General features: G+C 38.1%; 1 long non-coding RNA gene across 2 annotated transcripts in view; it reads left to right on the top strand.

Moving 5' to 3' along the window:
• LOC133249705 (uncharacterized) overlaps positions 1 to 12,006 on the top strand; it is a 69,900-nt gene that overhangs the window by 5,525 nt on the left and 52,369 nt on the right. For both annotated transcript variants that reach the window (XR_009737065.1, XR_009737064.1), the window contains exon 2: positions 712 to 869. This is a non-coding gene — a long non-coding RNA (uncharacterized LOC133249705). The remainder of the gene's footprint in view (positions 1 to 711; positions 870 to 12,006) is intronic.

The raw sequence follows: 12,006 nt of genomic DNA, 5'->3' as shown, positions 1-12,006 counted from the left end.
AAGTCCCCTAGCTTTTCTCCTTGACTGAAAATTAACATACTGCCATGCTTTTTCACTGATTCATTTATTCATATTGTGTCCTAGTAGAGACAAAATAGAGAAAGGAGGAACTTATATTGAATGTAGTTATCCTCCCTTTATTTAAATATCCTTTATCATAGACTTTTTAAAAAAAAAAGTCATTGTCTTCTGGACTAATCCATTCTTAACAGAGGATTAGTTTGAAAATTCAGAAAGAAAAATGTCCTTGTGTTTCATTCGATGTATGCAGAGGTAGAAGAAAATAAAAATTTAGAAAGCTTTAAAGTCTAATTAATAGTAAACTACAATTTTTCATTGACTGGCCTGATAATTTGAGTTTTCTTAAACCAAAAATGATTCCAAAACCTGTAAAAATTTACCTACCATTTGAACAGTGAGTGGTGTAGATGGCTGAGTGATTAGATGAATGAATTCACTAAAAGACAGTATCTTGTTTGTGGTTCTGTTTTGATTCAGAACTATAGGTGGAAAGGAACATGAAAGTAGTGGATATTTGTTCTTAAATCTAAATCAGAATGTGCCTAGTAATAATAACAGTAGCAACAACAACAACAGGTAGCATTTATATACCTAACATTTTTAATGCATTAGGTAGTTTAAAATATAATTGCTTATTTATTCCCCTAAATAACCCTGTGAAGTGAGTACATTTTTATTTCTATTTTACAGATGAGACTAAGGCAGAAAGATTAAGGAATTTGTTCAAGGTCCTTCAGCTCATAAACAACAGGAGACAGAATTCAAATCAAGCAGCCTGACTCCAGGCAACACCAACTCTTTCACCATCACACTGTATTGTTTTTGCCCATAGCAACATCTGGTTCACCGTAAGTAGTGTTTCTTTCTTTTTTTATTTTTTAATTAATTTTTTAATTGAGGGATAATTGCTTTACAGATTTTTGTTGTTTTCTGTCAAGCCTCAACATGAATCAGCCATAGGTATACATATATCCCTTCCCTTTTGAACCCTTCCATCTCCCTCCCTACCCTACCCCTCTAGGTTGATACAGAGCCCCTGAGTTTCCTGAGCCATACAGCAAATTCCCTTTGGCTATCTATTTTACACATGGTAATGTAAGTTTCCATTTACAGTGTTTCTTATATGTGCATTGCTCTCTTATATTTTCACTAAAATCCATGTTTCTGGAGCTTCTAGTCTCAGAGTATTTGAAAAGAGCATTCACGTCCCTTTGCTGATAGTTTTGATACTCTTTCCAAGAAGAATGTCCCATATTATTGCTTTCCTATTAAGAAGGAAATTAGGTGTGTCAGTCTTCCAGCTTCCATCGCCAAAGCAGTTGTTCACCTTCCTTTTTTATAGTCCATCATGCTCATGTAAAACATTTTGTTCTAACAATGCCCCGTTGAAAATACCACGTGTGAATTTTATCAACAGCTTCCTCTGAAAAATCATTCAGTAATCATAAAATATGAGAAAAAGACAGATGCTATTTGATATTAGGAATCTGACATCTGAAGCTGCTGCTTCTTGTACTTGTCTTGAGCTGTGACCTAGTAATAGAAGAGCCTCCCTTTCTGTCACTTATGCATACCCACAGAGCATTAATTACACATGCAGTGATGATGAATTAGGAATGCAGCCATCCTTATTTAAAGTACTGCTATTTCAAGTTTAGCTAATGCCTAGAAGCATGTGATCATACATCGCCTACACTGGTGCTACTACTTCTTAATCAATGGCTTACAGTTAAAATGTTAACTTTCATAAAGGCCTTGATTAAACAATCATTCAATGAGCATTTTATGTCTCATACATCATCAGCCTTTGAGAAACTCCCCAACTTCTAAATAATTTGCAAGATTATTGCAATGATTGCATATGGATTTATGTAGTTTCTTAAATACTCAATTTAATGCCCTTCTTGCTTCTCTTTTCTCAGCTATTTAAAGGCCTCCTCAGACAACCATTTTGAGTTTTTGCATTTCTTTTTCTTGGAGATGGTTTTGCTTACGGCCTCCTGTGCAGTGTTACGAACCTCCATCCATAGTTCTTCAGGCACTTGGTCTATTGGATCTAATCCCTTGAATCTATTTGTCACTTCCACTGTATAATCGTAAGGGATTTGATTTAGGTTATACCTGAAGGGCTACTTTCCCTACTTTTTTCAATTTAAGTCTGAATTTTCAATAAGAAGTTCATGATCAGAGTCAAGTCAGCTCCCAATCTTGTTTTTGCTGACTATATAGAGCTTCTCCATCTTTGGCTGCAAAGAATATAATTAATCTGATTTCAGTATTGATCATCGGGTGATGTCCATGTGTAGAGTGGTCTCTTATATTGTCAGAAGAGGGTGTTTGCTATGACCTGTGCATTCTCTTGGCAAAACTCTTAGTTGGGCTTTGCCCTGCTTCATTTTGTACTCCAAGGCCAACTTTGCTTGTTACTCCAGAGATCTCTTGACTTTCTACTTTTGCCTTCCAGTCCCCTATGATGAAAAGGACATCATTTTTTGGTGGTTCTAGAAGGTCTTGTAGGTCTTCATAGAAGTATTCAACTTCAGCTTCTTCAGCATTAGTAGCATTGGAGCATAGACTTGGATTACTATGATATTGAAGGCTTAGCCTTGGAGACTTACAGAGATCATTCTTCTGTTTTGAGTTTTCCCCAGGTACTGCATTTGTCTTTTGTTGACTATGATAGTTACTCCATTTCTTCTAAGGGATTGTTGCCCACAGTATAGATATAATGATCACCTAGATTAAATTCACTCATTCCGGTCCTTTTAGTTCACTGATTCCTAAAATAGAGGAAAACAATAGAATGGGAAAGACTAGAAATCTCTTCAAGAAAATTAGAGATACCAAGGGAACATTTAATGCAAAAATGGGCACAATAAAGGGCAGAAATGATATGGGCCTAACAGAAGCAGAAGATATTAAGAAGAGGTGGCAAGAATACACAGAAGAACTATCCAAAAAAGATCTTAATGACCCAGAGAACCACGATGGTGTGATCACTCACCTAGAGCCAGATATTTTGGAGTGCCAAGTCAAGTGGGCCTTAGGAAACATCACTATGAACTAAGCTAGTGAAGGTTATGGAATTCCAGCCAAGCTATTTCAAATCCTAAAAGATGAGTCTGTGCTCATCTGCATTCAGTATACCAGTAAATTTGGAAAACTCAGCAGTAGCCACAGGGCTGAAAAAAGTCAGCTTTCATTCCAATCCCAAAGAAAGGCAGTGCCAAAGAATGTTCAAACTATCGCACAATTGCACTCATCTCACACACAAGCAAAATTCTCTAAGCCAGGCTTCAACAGTACGTGAACTGAGAACTTCCAGATGCTCAAGATGGATTTAGAAAAGGCAGAGGAACTAGAGATCAAATTGCCAACGTCCATTGGATCATAGAAAAAGCAAGGGTATTCCAGAAAAACATCTGCCTCATTGACAATGCTAAAGCCTTTGACTGTGTGGATCACAAAAAACTGGAAAATTCTTAAAAAGATGGGAATACCACCTTACCTGCCTCCCGAGAAACCTGTATGCAGGTCAAGAAGTAACAGTTTGAACTGGACATGGAACAACAGACTGGTTGCAAATTGGAAAAGAAGTATGCCAAGGCTGTATATTGTCACCTTGCTTATTTAACTTATATACAGAGTATATCATGAGAAATCCAAGGCTGGATAAATTACAGACTGGAATCAGGATTGCTGGGAGAAATGTCAATCAGTTCAGTTCAGTTCAGTTCTGTCGCTCAGTCGTGTCCGACTCTTTGTGGCCCCATGGACTGCAGCACGCCAGGCCTCCCTGTCCATCACCAACTCCTGGAGTTTACCCAAACTCATGTCCATTGAGTCGGAGATGTCATCCAACTATCTCATCCTCTGTCATCCCCTTCTCCTCCCACCTTCAATCTTTCCCAGCATTAGGGTCTTTTCAAATGAGTCATCTCATCACATCAGGTGGCCAAAGTATTGGAGTTTCAGCTTCAGCATCAGTCCTTCCAATGAATACCCAGGACTGATTTCGTTTAGGATTGACTGGTTGGATCTCCTTGCAGTCCAAGGGACTCTCAAGAGTCTTCTCCAGCACCACAGTTCAAAAGCATCAATTCTTTGGTGCTCAGCTGTCTTTATAGTCCAACTCTCACATCTATACATGACTACTGGAAAAACCATAGCCTTGACGAGATGGACCTTTGTTGACAAAGTAATGTCTCTGCTTTTTAATATGATGTCTAGATTGGTCATAACTTTTCTTCCAAGGAGTAAGTGTCTTAATTTCATGGCTGCAGTCACCATTTGCAGTGATTTTGGAGCCCCCAAAATAAAGTCTGCCACTGTTTCCGCTGTTTCTCCATCTTTTTGTCATAAGGGTGGTATCATCTGCATATTTGAGGTTACTGATATTTTTCCTGGCAGTCTTGATTCCAGCGTGTGTTTCATCCAGCCCAGTGTTTCTCATGATGTACTCTGCATATAAGTTAAATATACAGAAATGTCAATAACCTCAGATATGCAGATGACACCACATTAATGGCAGAAAGTGAAGAGGAACTAAAGAGCCTTTTGATGAAGGTAAAAGAGGAGAGTGAAAAAGCTGGCTTAAAACTCAGTATTCAAAAAACTAAGATTATGGCATCCAGTCCCATCACTTCATGACAAATAAATGGGGAAACAATGGAAATAGTGAGAGACTTTATTTTCTTGGACTCCAAAATCATTGCAGATGGTGATTGCAGCCATGAAATTAAAAGACATTTGCTCCTTGGAAGAAAAGCTATGACCAATGTAGACAGCATATTAAAAAGCAGAGACATTACTTTGCCAACAAAGGGCCATCTAGTCAAAGCTATGGTTTTCCCGGTAGTCATGTATGGATGTGAGAGTTGAACCATAAAGAAGGCTGAGCACCAAAGAATTGATGCTTTTGAATTGTGGAGTTGGAGAAGACTCTTGAGCGTCCCTTGGACTGCAAGGAGATCAAACCAGTTAATCCTAAAGGAAATCATTCCTGAATATTCATTGGAAGGACTGATGCTGAAGCGTCAATACTTTGGCCACCTGATGCAAAGAGCTGACTCATTAGGAAAGTCAGCTTTTCTAAGGCTGGGAAAGAGTAAAGTCAGGAGGAGAAGGGGACAACAGAGGATGAGATGGTTGGATGACATCACTGACTCAATGGACATGAGTTTGAGCAAGCTCTGTGAGATGGTGAAGGGCATGGAAGCCTGGTGTGCTGCAATATATGGGGTCACAAAGAGTCAGACACGACTTAGCACTGAATAGTAAGAACAGTGTCCTTCTCAACCTTGGAGAAAGGATGAAACATACACAGCCTGAAACTTTCTTGTCTTCAATCTCTTCAAGATATCTAAATCTATAGCTCAATAAATTTTATCTCAGTTCAGTTCAGTCGCTCAGTCATGTCCGACTCTTTGCGACCCCATGAACTGCAGCACACCAGGCCTCCCTGTCCATCACCAACTCCTGGAGTTTACCCAGACTCATGTCCATTGAGTCGGTGATGCCATCCAACCATCTCATCCTCTGTTGTCCCCTTCTCCTCCTGCCCTCAATCTACTGTTGCCTTATTTCGGTACACCCTGGAGGTAAAGATATCTAGAAGATGGAGTAAAATGGCACAGAAATCCTAGGAATTGTTTTATGATTACTGTTTTTTTCCTCTGTTTAACACTGCCACTAACAGATAAGTAAAAAATCGCTAGTGAAGGCAATAAAGCAATAGCTATTGAAGTCTTCATTTTTATTGCATTGGATATTACTGGTAATACCTGTTAGATTTAGAAAATTATCCCCCAATAAAATTACACACAGATTATATTCTGTCTTGCAATGTATCTTAGTCTGTAAGGAATGATTTGTATAATTGCTAATATTTTATTGTACAGCTGATTCTCCTCACCCATGGCTACACGTTAAAGTCACTTGGATAGCTTCAGAAAAAATACTGAATCTGGGGCCTTATTCTCCCAGAGATTCTGATTCATTTATTTTGGGAAGGGCCTCAAATAAATGTAGTCTTATAAGCAGAGAGCCTGATGTTTTAACTAAACATGGAAAGCGAGAACAAATACTGAACCACATAGTTTAGATCCAAGTTCTAGTCCTGACTGAACATAAACTCTTGTGTGATCTTGTGTAGGTCATTTAACAGTTCTGGGCTAGACCTTTTTCATTCTTAAAAGGCAGATTTGAACCACACGATCTTGAAATGGAATAGCTTTCTATGACCTCTGAAATCTGATACTGATGTGATGGAACCACAACATTAATATCTCTCAACTATATTTGCTTTTTAAGCACTGAGCAATCTTAGACCTCGGCTGAAATATCCTAGAGTGATAGCACAGGTAATGTCCTTAGGATATGAAAAAGTAGTTTATCTTCTAAACAGGCTTCTCCAGTTTTCTGAAATCTTACCTTCATCTCCCCTAGGATTTTGGTTTAGCTGTTTTGTTCATTTTCTTCCCTTAGCTTACAACGTATGAATCATAAATGCCATGGAAACTATGTGGGGATTTAGAAACTTGAAAATCTTGATCCTGTCGTGGATCGAGAACTGTACTATAGTATGACCCGAGCCACCTTTATGAAGAAAATTTCACTTTTTCTGTTGGAAAGAAGGGGTATATGTTAAATGTGCCAAAAGAACAAGAAAAGAAAACATTTATGCAAAAAAAAAAGACACTAAACAGTTCGAAGCCCTAGTTTGCGATGCTAGCTCCTATCATTCCTGAGTCTTTTGACCTTATGACCTTATTTACACTGCCCTAGCCTCATCTGTAAAACCTGTTCCTGTCTTTCATTCATCTCAGTATTTTCATGGGATTCAAATGAGGTCAATTAATAAAATGGTGAGACAGAACTGTAAGATATAATTTTTGACATTAACAAATATCAGATATTTATTTAGTGTCAAGATATATAAGAGAGTCAAAAAGTTCAAAGGGCCATGGTGATAGTGCTGGCTTCCCAAAGCACAAGGAGAGTGTTCCAAAGAGGTGCCTGTGGCAGGTGGAGCAATGAGGTCAAGACAGTAGTAGAAATGGAGGAAGAGGTTTGGCAAGAATGAGATCACTGGTAACCTTTCAGGAGAAAGTTCAGTGTAAAGGAGAAGACACAAGTCAGATTACAGACATATAATGTCCTGTATTTCTTCTAATACTAAATATCAACTGTCAGAGAAGAGTCAGTGGGCCTCACTCAGCGTGGGAAGTTTCACAGGACAAGAGTCCCAAAAGTCATCAAAGCTAAGTGTAAAACTCTTGGAGTAGAGAGAAGTCATTCTTGTAGGCAGGCCTTTGTTTAACCCATGCAGTATTCAAGTGAACCCAATAGAGAAGCTGCTTACTGTGGGCTTTACTATAACATGCATTTCTCATCTTTTTCTAATTTAATTTGGAGGGAAACTTCAAAAATAATTTTCTTCAATATTATATATATATGGATCTAAGAAAGTAACCTTGTGTATTATAGTAGAGGAATCAGGAACAAAGTGATTTTCTGAGATACTGAGATTCTATTAATATATATACAGACAATCTCGTTCACACCTTATTTAAATGCATTGGTCTCCTCTCATTCCTTTCCTGCTGATATCTAATCCATTATTTGTGGGTGGAAATTAAGGGGCACAGGAGAAAACATACAACAGGTACTCTATATATAGTATATATACATACACACACATATAATATCTGTTGTATCTTCACTGAGGGCAGGTAGCTGAGTATAGAGAAAGAGACATGGATCATCATCTCCAGTCTTTATATGGTGCCATGGCACTTAAACTGACTTGGACTTCAGAATGACATAAGATCAAAAATATAATGACATGGAAGGAATATCCGTCTTACAATTCCTAGTCCCCTCTCAAGTTACTCTGGCTCTTGGACTATAATTTCAGACTCAAGATTCTTCAAAACTCCCCTCATCTCATGAATCAACTCCTCAGACTCCCTGGAACTTAATCTTCCTTTCTCTAAACACACCTCTTAATACATACCTATTTGTAAAAATCTAGTTATCTTTCTACTTTTGTAACAGAGGACCTAGTACTTCAGATCTGTCCTTCCTGGGTTAGTGCATCTGCATTCTTAAGAATGTATGAAAAATAAAGCTAGAGGAACCCAGAATCTCACCAGAAGGAAACCTGAGTTTTACTTGAATCTTGAGCCAATTTTCTAGAGGCCCTCCTATACCTCACTTAGATTATAAAGTGTGTTTTGGATTTGGAAAAAATATTACCTGTATTCCCATGGGGCTCCAAAAGGAATGGCTATAAACTACCCTTCTCTCTGCTTACCCTATCCTGCCAGTCTTGTAACGGGTATCATGGCATCTTAACATGAAACCTGTGTTTTGTTATGTTATCTGTTGTACCGAGCTCTCTAGTGAAAGTAAAAGTGTTAGTCACTCAGTTGTGTCTGACTATTTGAGACCCCATGGATCCCGCCAGGCTCCTCTGTCCATGGAACTCTCCAGGTAAGAATTCTCTAGAATGGATAGCCATTACCTTCTCCAGGGAATCTTCCCGGCCTGGGAATTAAACCCAGGTCTCCCGCTTTGCAGTCAGATTCTTTACCATCTGAGCCACCAGGGAAGGTCTCTGGTGGCTCTGACAAATCCTTGACTTCCAAAATCACAAATCAATAGAAGATATTCAAAAGGGAAAACTAAATCAAGCCCAGCAATGGATAGGGATAGACTAAGGATTTGAGAGCAGAAGCTCTGATGTTTATAACATTTCTACTTACGTGACTTGTGAGTTCAAAACTTTTATGACACTTCAACTCCAGATTCTTGGCAGTTCTGCTTGTTTTTTGTCCTGGCTCATACTCAAATGAGTGTTAACTTTATTATTACTTTCTCTGGGAGCCTTTTCAGATCTTCCTAGGCCATGTCAGGCACGTCCAGTGATGTCTTTTATTACAGTCTGAACTTCCTCCATCATAAAACTTATCACTTCTTCACGCATTTGTTTCTTGTTTCTCTCATGGAAAGATGAACTCCATGAGGAAAGGATCAATCGCTATCCTTATTCAGTAACTTGGAGTTAAAAATTTTAGAACATTGGCTAGCACATAAATTATACAATAAGTATGCCTATTGTTAGTGGTGGTTTACAAGTTGTATTTTAAATACCAGATTTTAATATTTTTGAAGCCAAAGTGATGCCTTTCATGTGTTTGGATACTCTGCTATACCTACTTTAGTGTCTTGCATATGTGTGTGTGCTTGGTTATGCAGTTGTGTCTGACTCTTTGCAACCTCATGGACTGTAGCCCACCAGGCTCCTCTGTCCATAGAATTTTCCAGGTAAGAATACTGGAGCAGGTTGCCATTTTCCACTCCAGGGGATCTTCCTGATCGGGGGATCGAACCCATGTCTTTAGTGTCTCCTATGTTGGCAGGTGGATTCTTTACCACTGCACCACCTGGGAAGTCCTGTTTTGCATATATGAGGCATTAACATTTAGTTGTTGAATGAATGTGTTGCTTACTAAAGCTGAATTCCATATTATATATTAAAGGAAGAGAAGAAAATTACATTGGGACTTGGGTGTCATATATCTGGTAGTGATCCAACATGACTAGGTTAATAATTATTGCCAGCACAAATCCTATTACATTAATGGTGTGCATACTATCTTAATAAGCTCCTAGACCGGTTTTGTTAGATATCTATGAATCAAACTTAGGGCCAGTGGTAAGGAAGACTTGCCCATTAAGCAGGCACTTAACAATACTTCTGTGCTCTGATCAGTACTATTCACAAGTCACAGTGTCATAGGATAGGTTTGGTGTGGACAGCCAAAGGTCTGTTGAGCAGAAGAAATATCTGAAGTGATCTCCAGAAAATGCTGCTTGTTAAAGACTGTAACATCTTGAATCATGCTGAGAACTGGTCAGAGATGACATGAATCATTTTGAGAAAATCCTGCAGCTTAAGGAGCCAAAGAACTTCTTCTGTTAGAAACCCAGCAATTAGGAGCCCAAGTAACACTTGACTCTTGTGTTCCACATGAAAAAGACAAATATGCTGAGGGTATTTGGATGCCCATTACTGTGAAAATTAATACAGCATAATACCAAGGCCTGGATGATAAACAGATCCCCAGTGTTATTAAGAGAAATGATATCATGCAGTTTCATGGATTAACTAAGATATTGCTCTTGCCATTTGTTACATTTAAAGTATCTGAAATACCTTTACATCTGTATTTCTGATTTGTGGACTTAGCAACTATGATAGAAGGCTTAAGACAACCCAAGTTATTCAACAGTCTTAGGTTTAAACTGAACATTTATTTGATAGGGGAAAAGAGCATGGTATTTATAATGAATAAATTATAAATACATAAATAAAAATAAATGGCTAAAAAAACGTAGCTTCTTCTTTTTATTACCAACAAAATTATGCCTCCAACTTCTTCATTGATTTGCCTATATGTGTGTTCAACCATAACTTTTTTTCTGAATAAAGTTCCATTATATTAGGGTTGGGAGTTTGTCGTTTTAAAATTATTTCACCAAGATGTTATCCACTTCATGAGGTTCTCTCAGCCTCATGAAGCAGCATGGGTTCTGTCAGACTTCTCAGTTGGGGCTTACAGTCATTTTACATTCTGATGCAGCATACTCAGGAATATATATCTTTATGAAATAAGTGTGTTAAAACCATATATTAGCTTGTTGAAGTGTGTTGTGATCTCTTCTATTTTATCTCATATGAAAGATACAGTGGCCTTCCCAGGTGCCACAAGTGGTAAAGAATTCGCCTGCCAATGCAAGAGATGCAAGAGATGCGGGTTTAATCCCTGGGGCAGGAAGATCCCCTGAGGTAGGAAATGGCAACCCGCTCCAATATTTCTTGCCTGGAAAATTCCCTGGACAAAGGAGCCTGGCAGTCTGCAGTCAATGGGGTCACAAAGAATTGGACACGATTGAGCACGCTCAGGCCATAGGACACAAGGGTATAATAGTTGAGATTCATTAAAATTTATTTACTGGCACAGTAACTGGTTACGATATGCAATTTAGGAAAATATAGACACACAGATCAGTGATGCTTTAGAGCAGTGGTGAATCCTGTGGATTCTAAAGCCCTAGGGGCTACATGAATGGGGAGGGGTGATGGTGATGGTGGTGCTCAGAGTTTCTGTCACAGTCAGAAATGGGAGAGAGAATGTGTGTTTTTAGAGTAGATGGATTCCCGGTTCTCACTCCCACTTCTGCTACATTTTTCTCTAAATGCAGGTCTTCCACAGAAAATTCCATTTAAAGAAACATTTCACTGGGTAAAAGGTTTAACAACTACCTCTGTACATTATAATTTCCTTACCTTATAGGTCAAATCCAGTTATTTGTGAAATCACTTTACAGAAACTAAAAGCTTTCTTATATGATGTTCTATTTATTTTAAGCAATACTTTAGGCATGGAGTTTCAGTAAAGTTGAAGTATTTGACTGGATCCTTATTATATATATATAAAATTCAGTTTTGCTTACATCTTTCAAATCTGCATCAGAATTTTGAAATTTATATTGTGGACTTATGATAAGTCCGTTAGATAATTTACACGAATTTTGACCCATTTGCTCAGAATTCAGTGCTAAGTTTTGATCATTGTTTTGGTTTCTGGTGAGTGAAGACAGTCTCCTCTTCTTTTTATTTCTTGACCACACATTGCAGTATCTTAGTTCCCTGGACCAGGGATTCAACTTGGGACTATGGCAGTGAAAGCTTTTTTTGAAAATTAGTTAAAATTAATTTTTATTAGAGGATAGTTGCTTTGCAGTATTGTGTTAGTTTCTGCTCTATAGCAAAGTGAACCAGCTATATGTATACATATATCCCCTCTTTTGGATTTTCTTCCCATTTATATCACCTGAACTATACAGTAGGTTCTTATTAGTTTCTGGTTTTATACATAGTAGTGTATATATATATGGAGAAGGAAATGGCAACCC

The sequence above is a fragment of the Bos javanicus genome, chromosome 6, assembly GCF_032452875.1.
Source record: "Bos javanicus breed banteng chromosome 6, ARS-OSU_banteng_1.0, whole genome shotgun sequence".
NCBI classification, from domain to species: Eukaryota; Metazoa; Chordata; class Mammalia; order Artiodactyla; family Bovidae; genus Bos; species Bos javanicus.
Note: the sequence above shows the minus strand (reverse complement) of the source record. Positions and strands in the feature narration are given on the sequence as shown.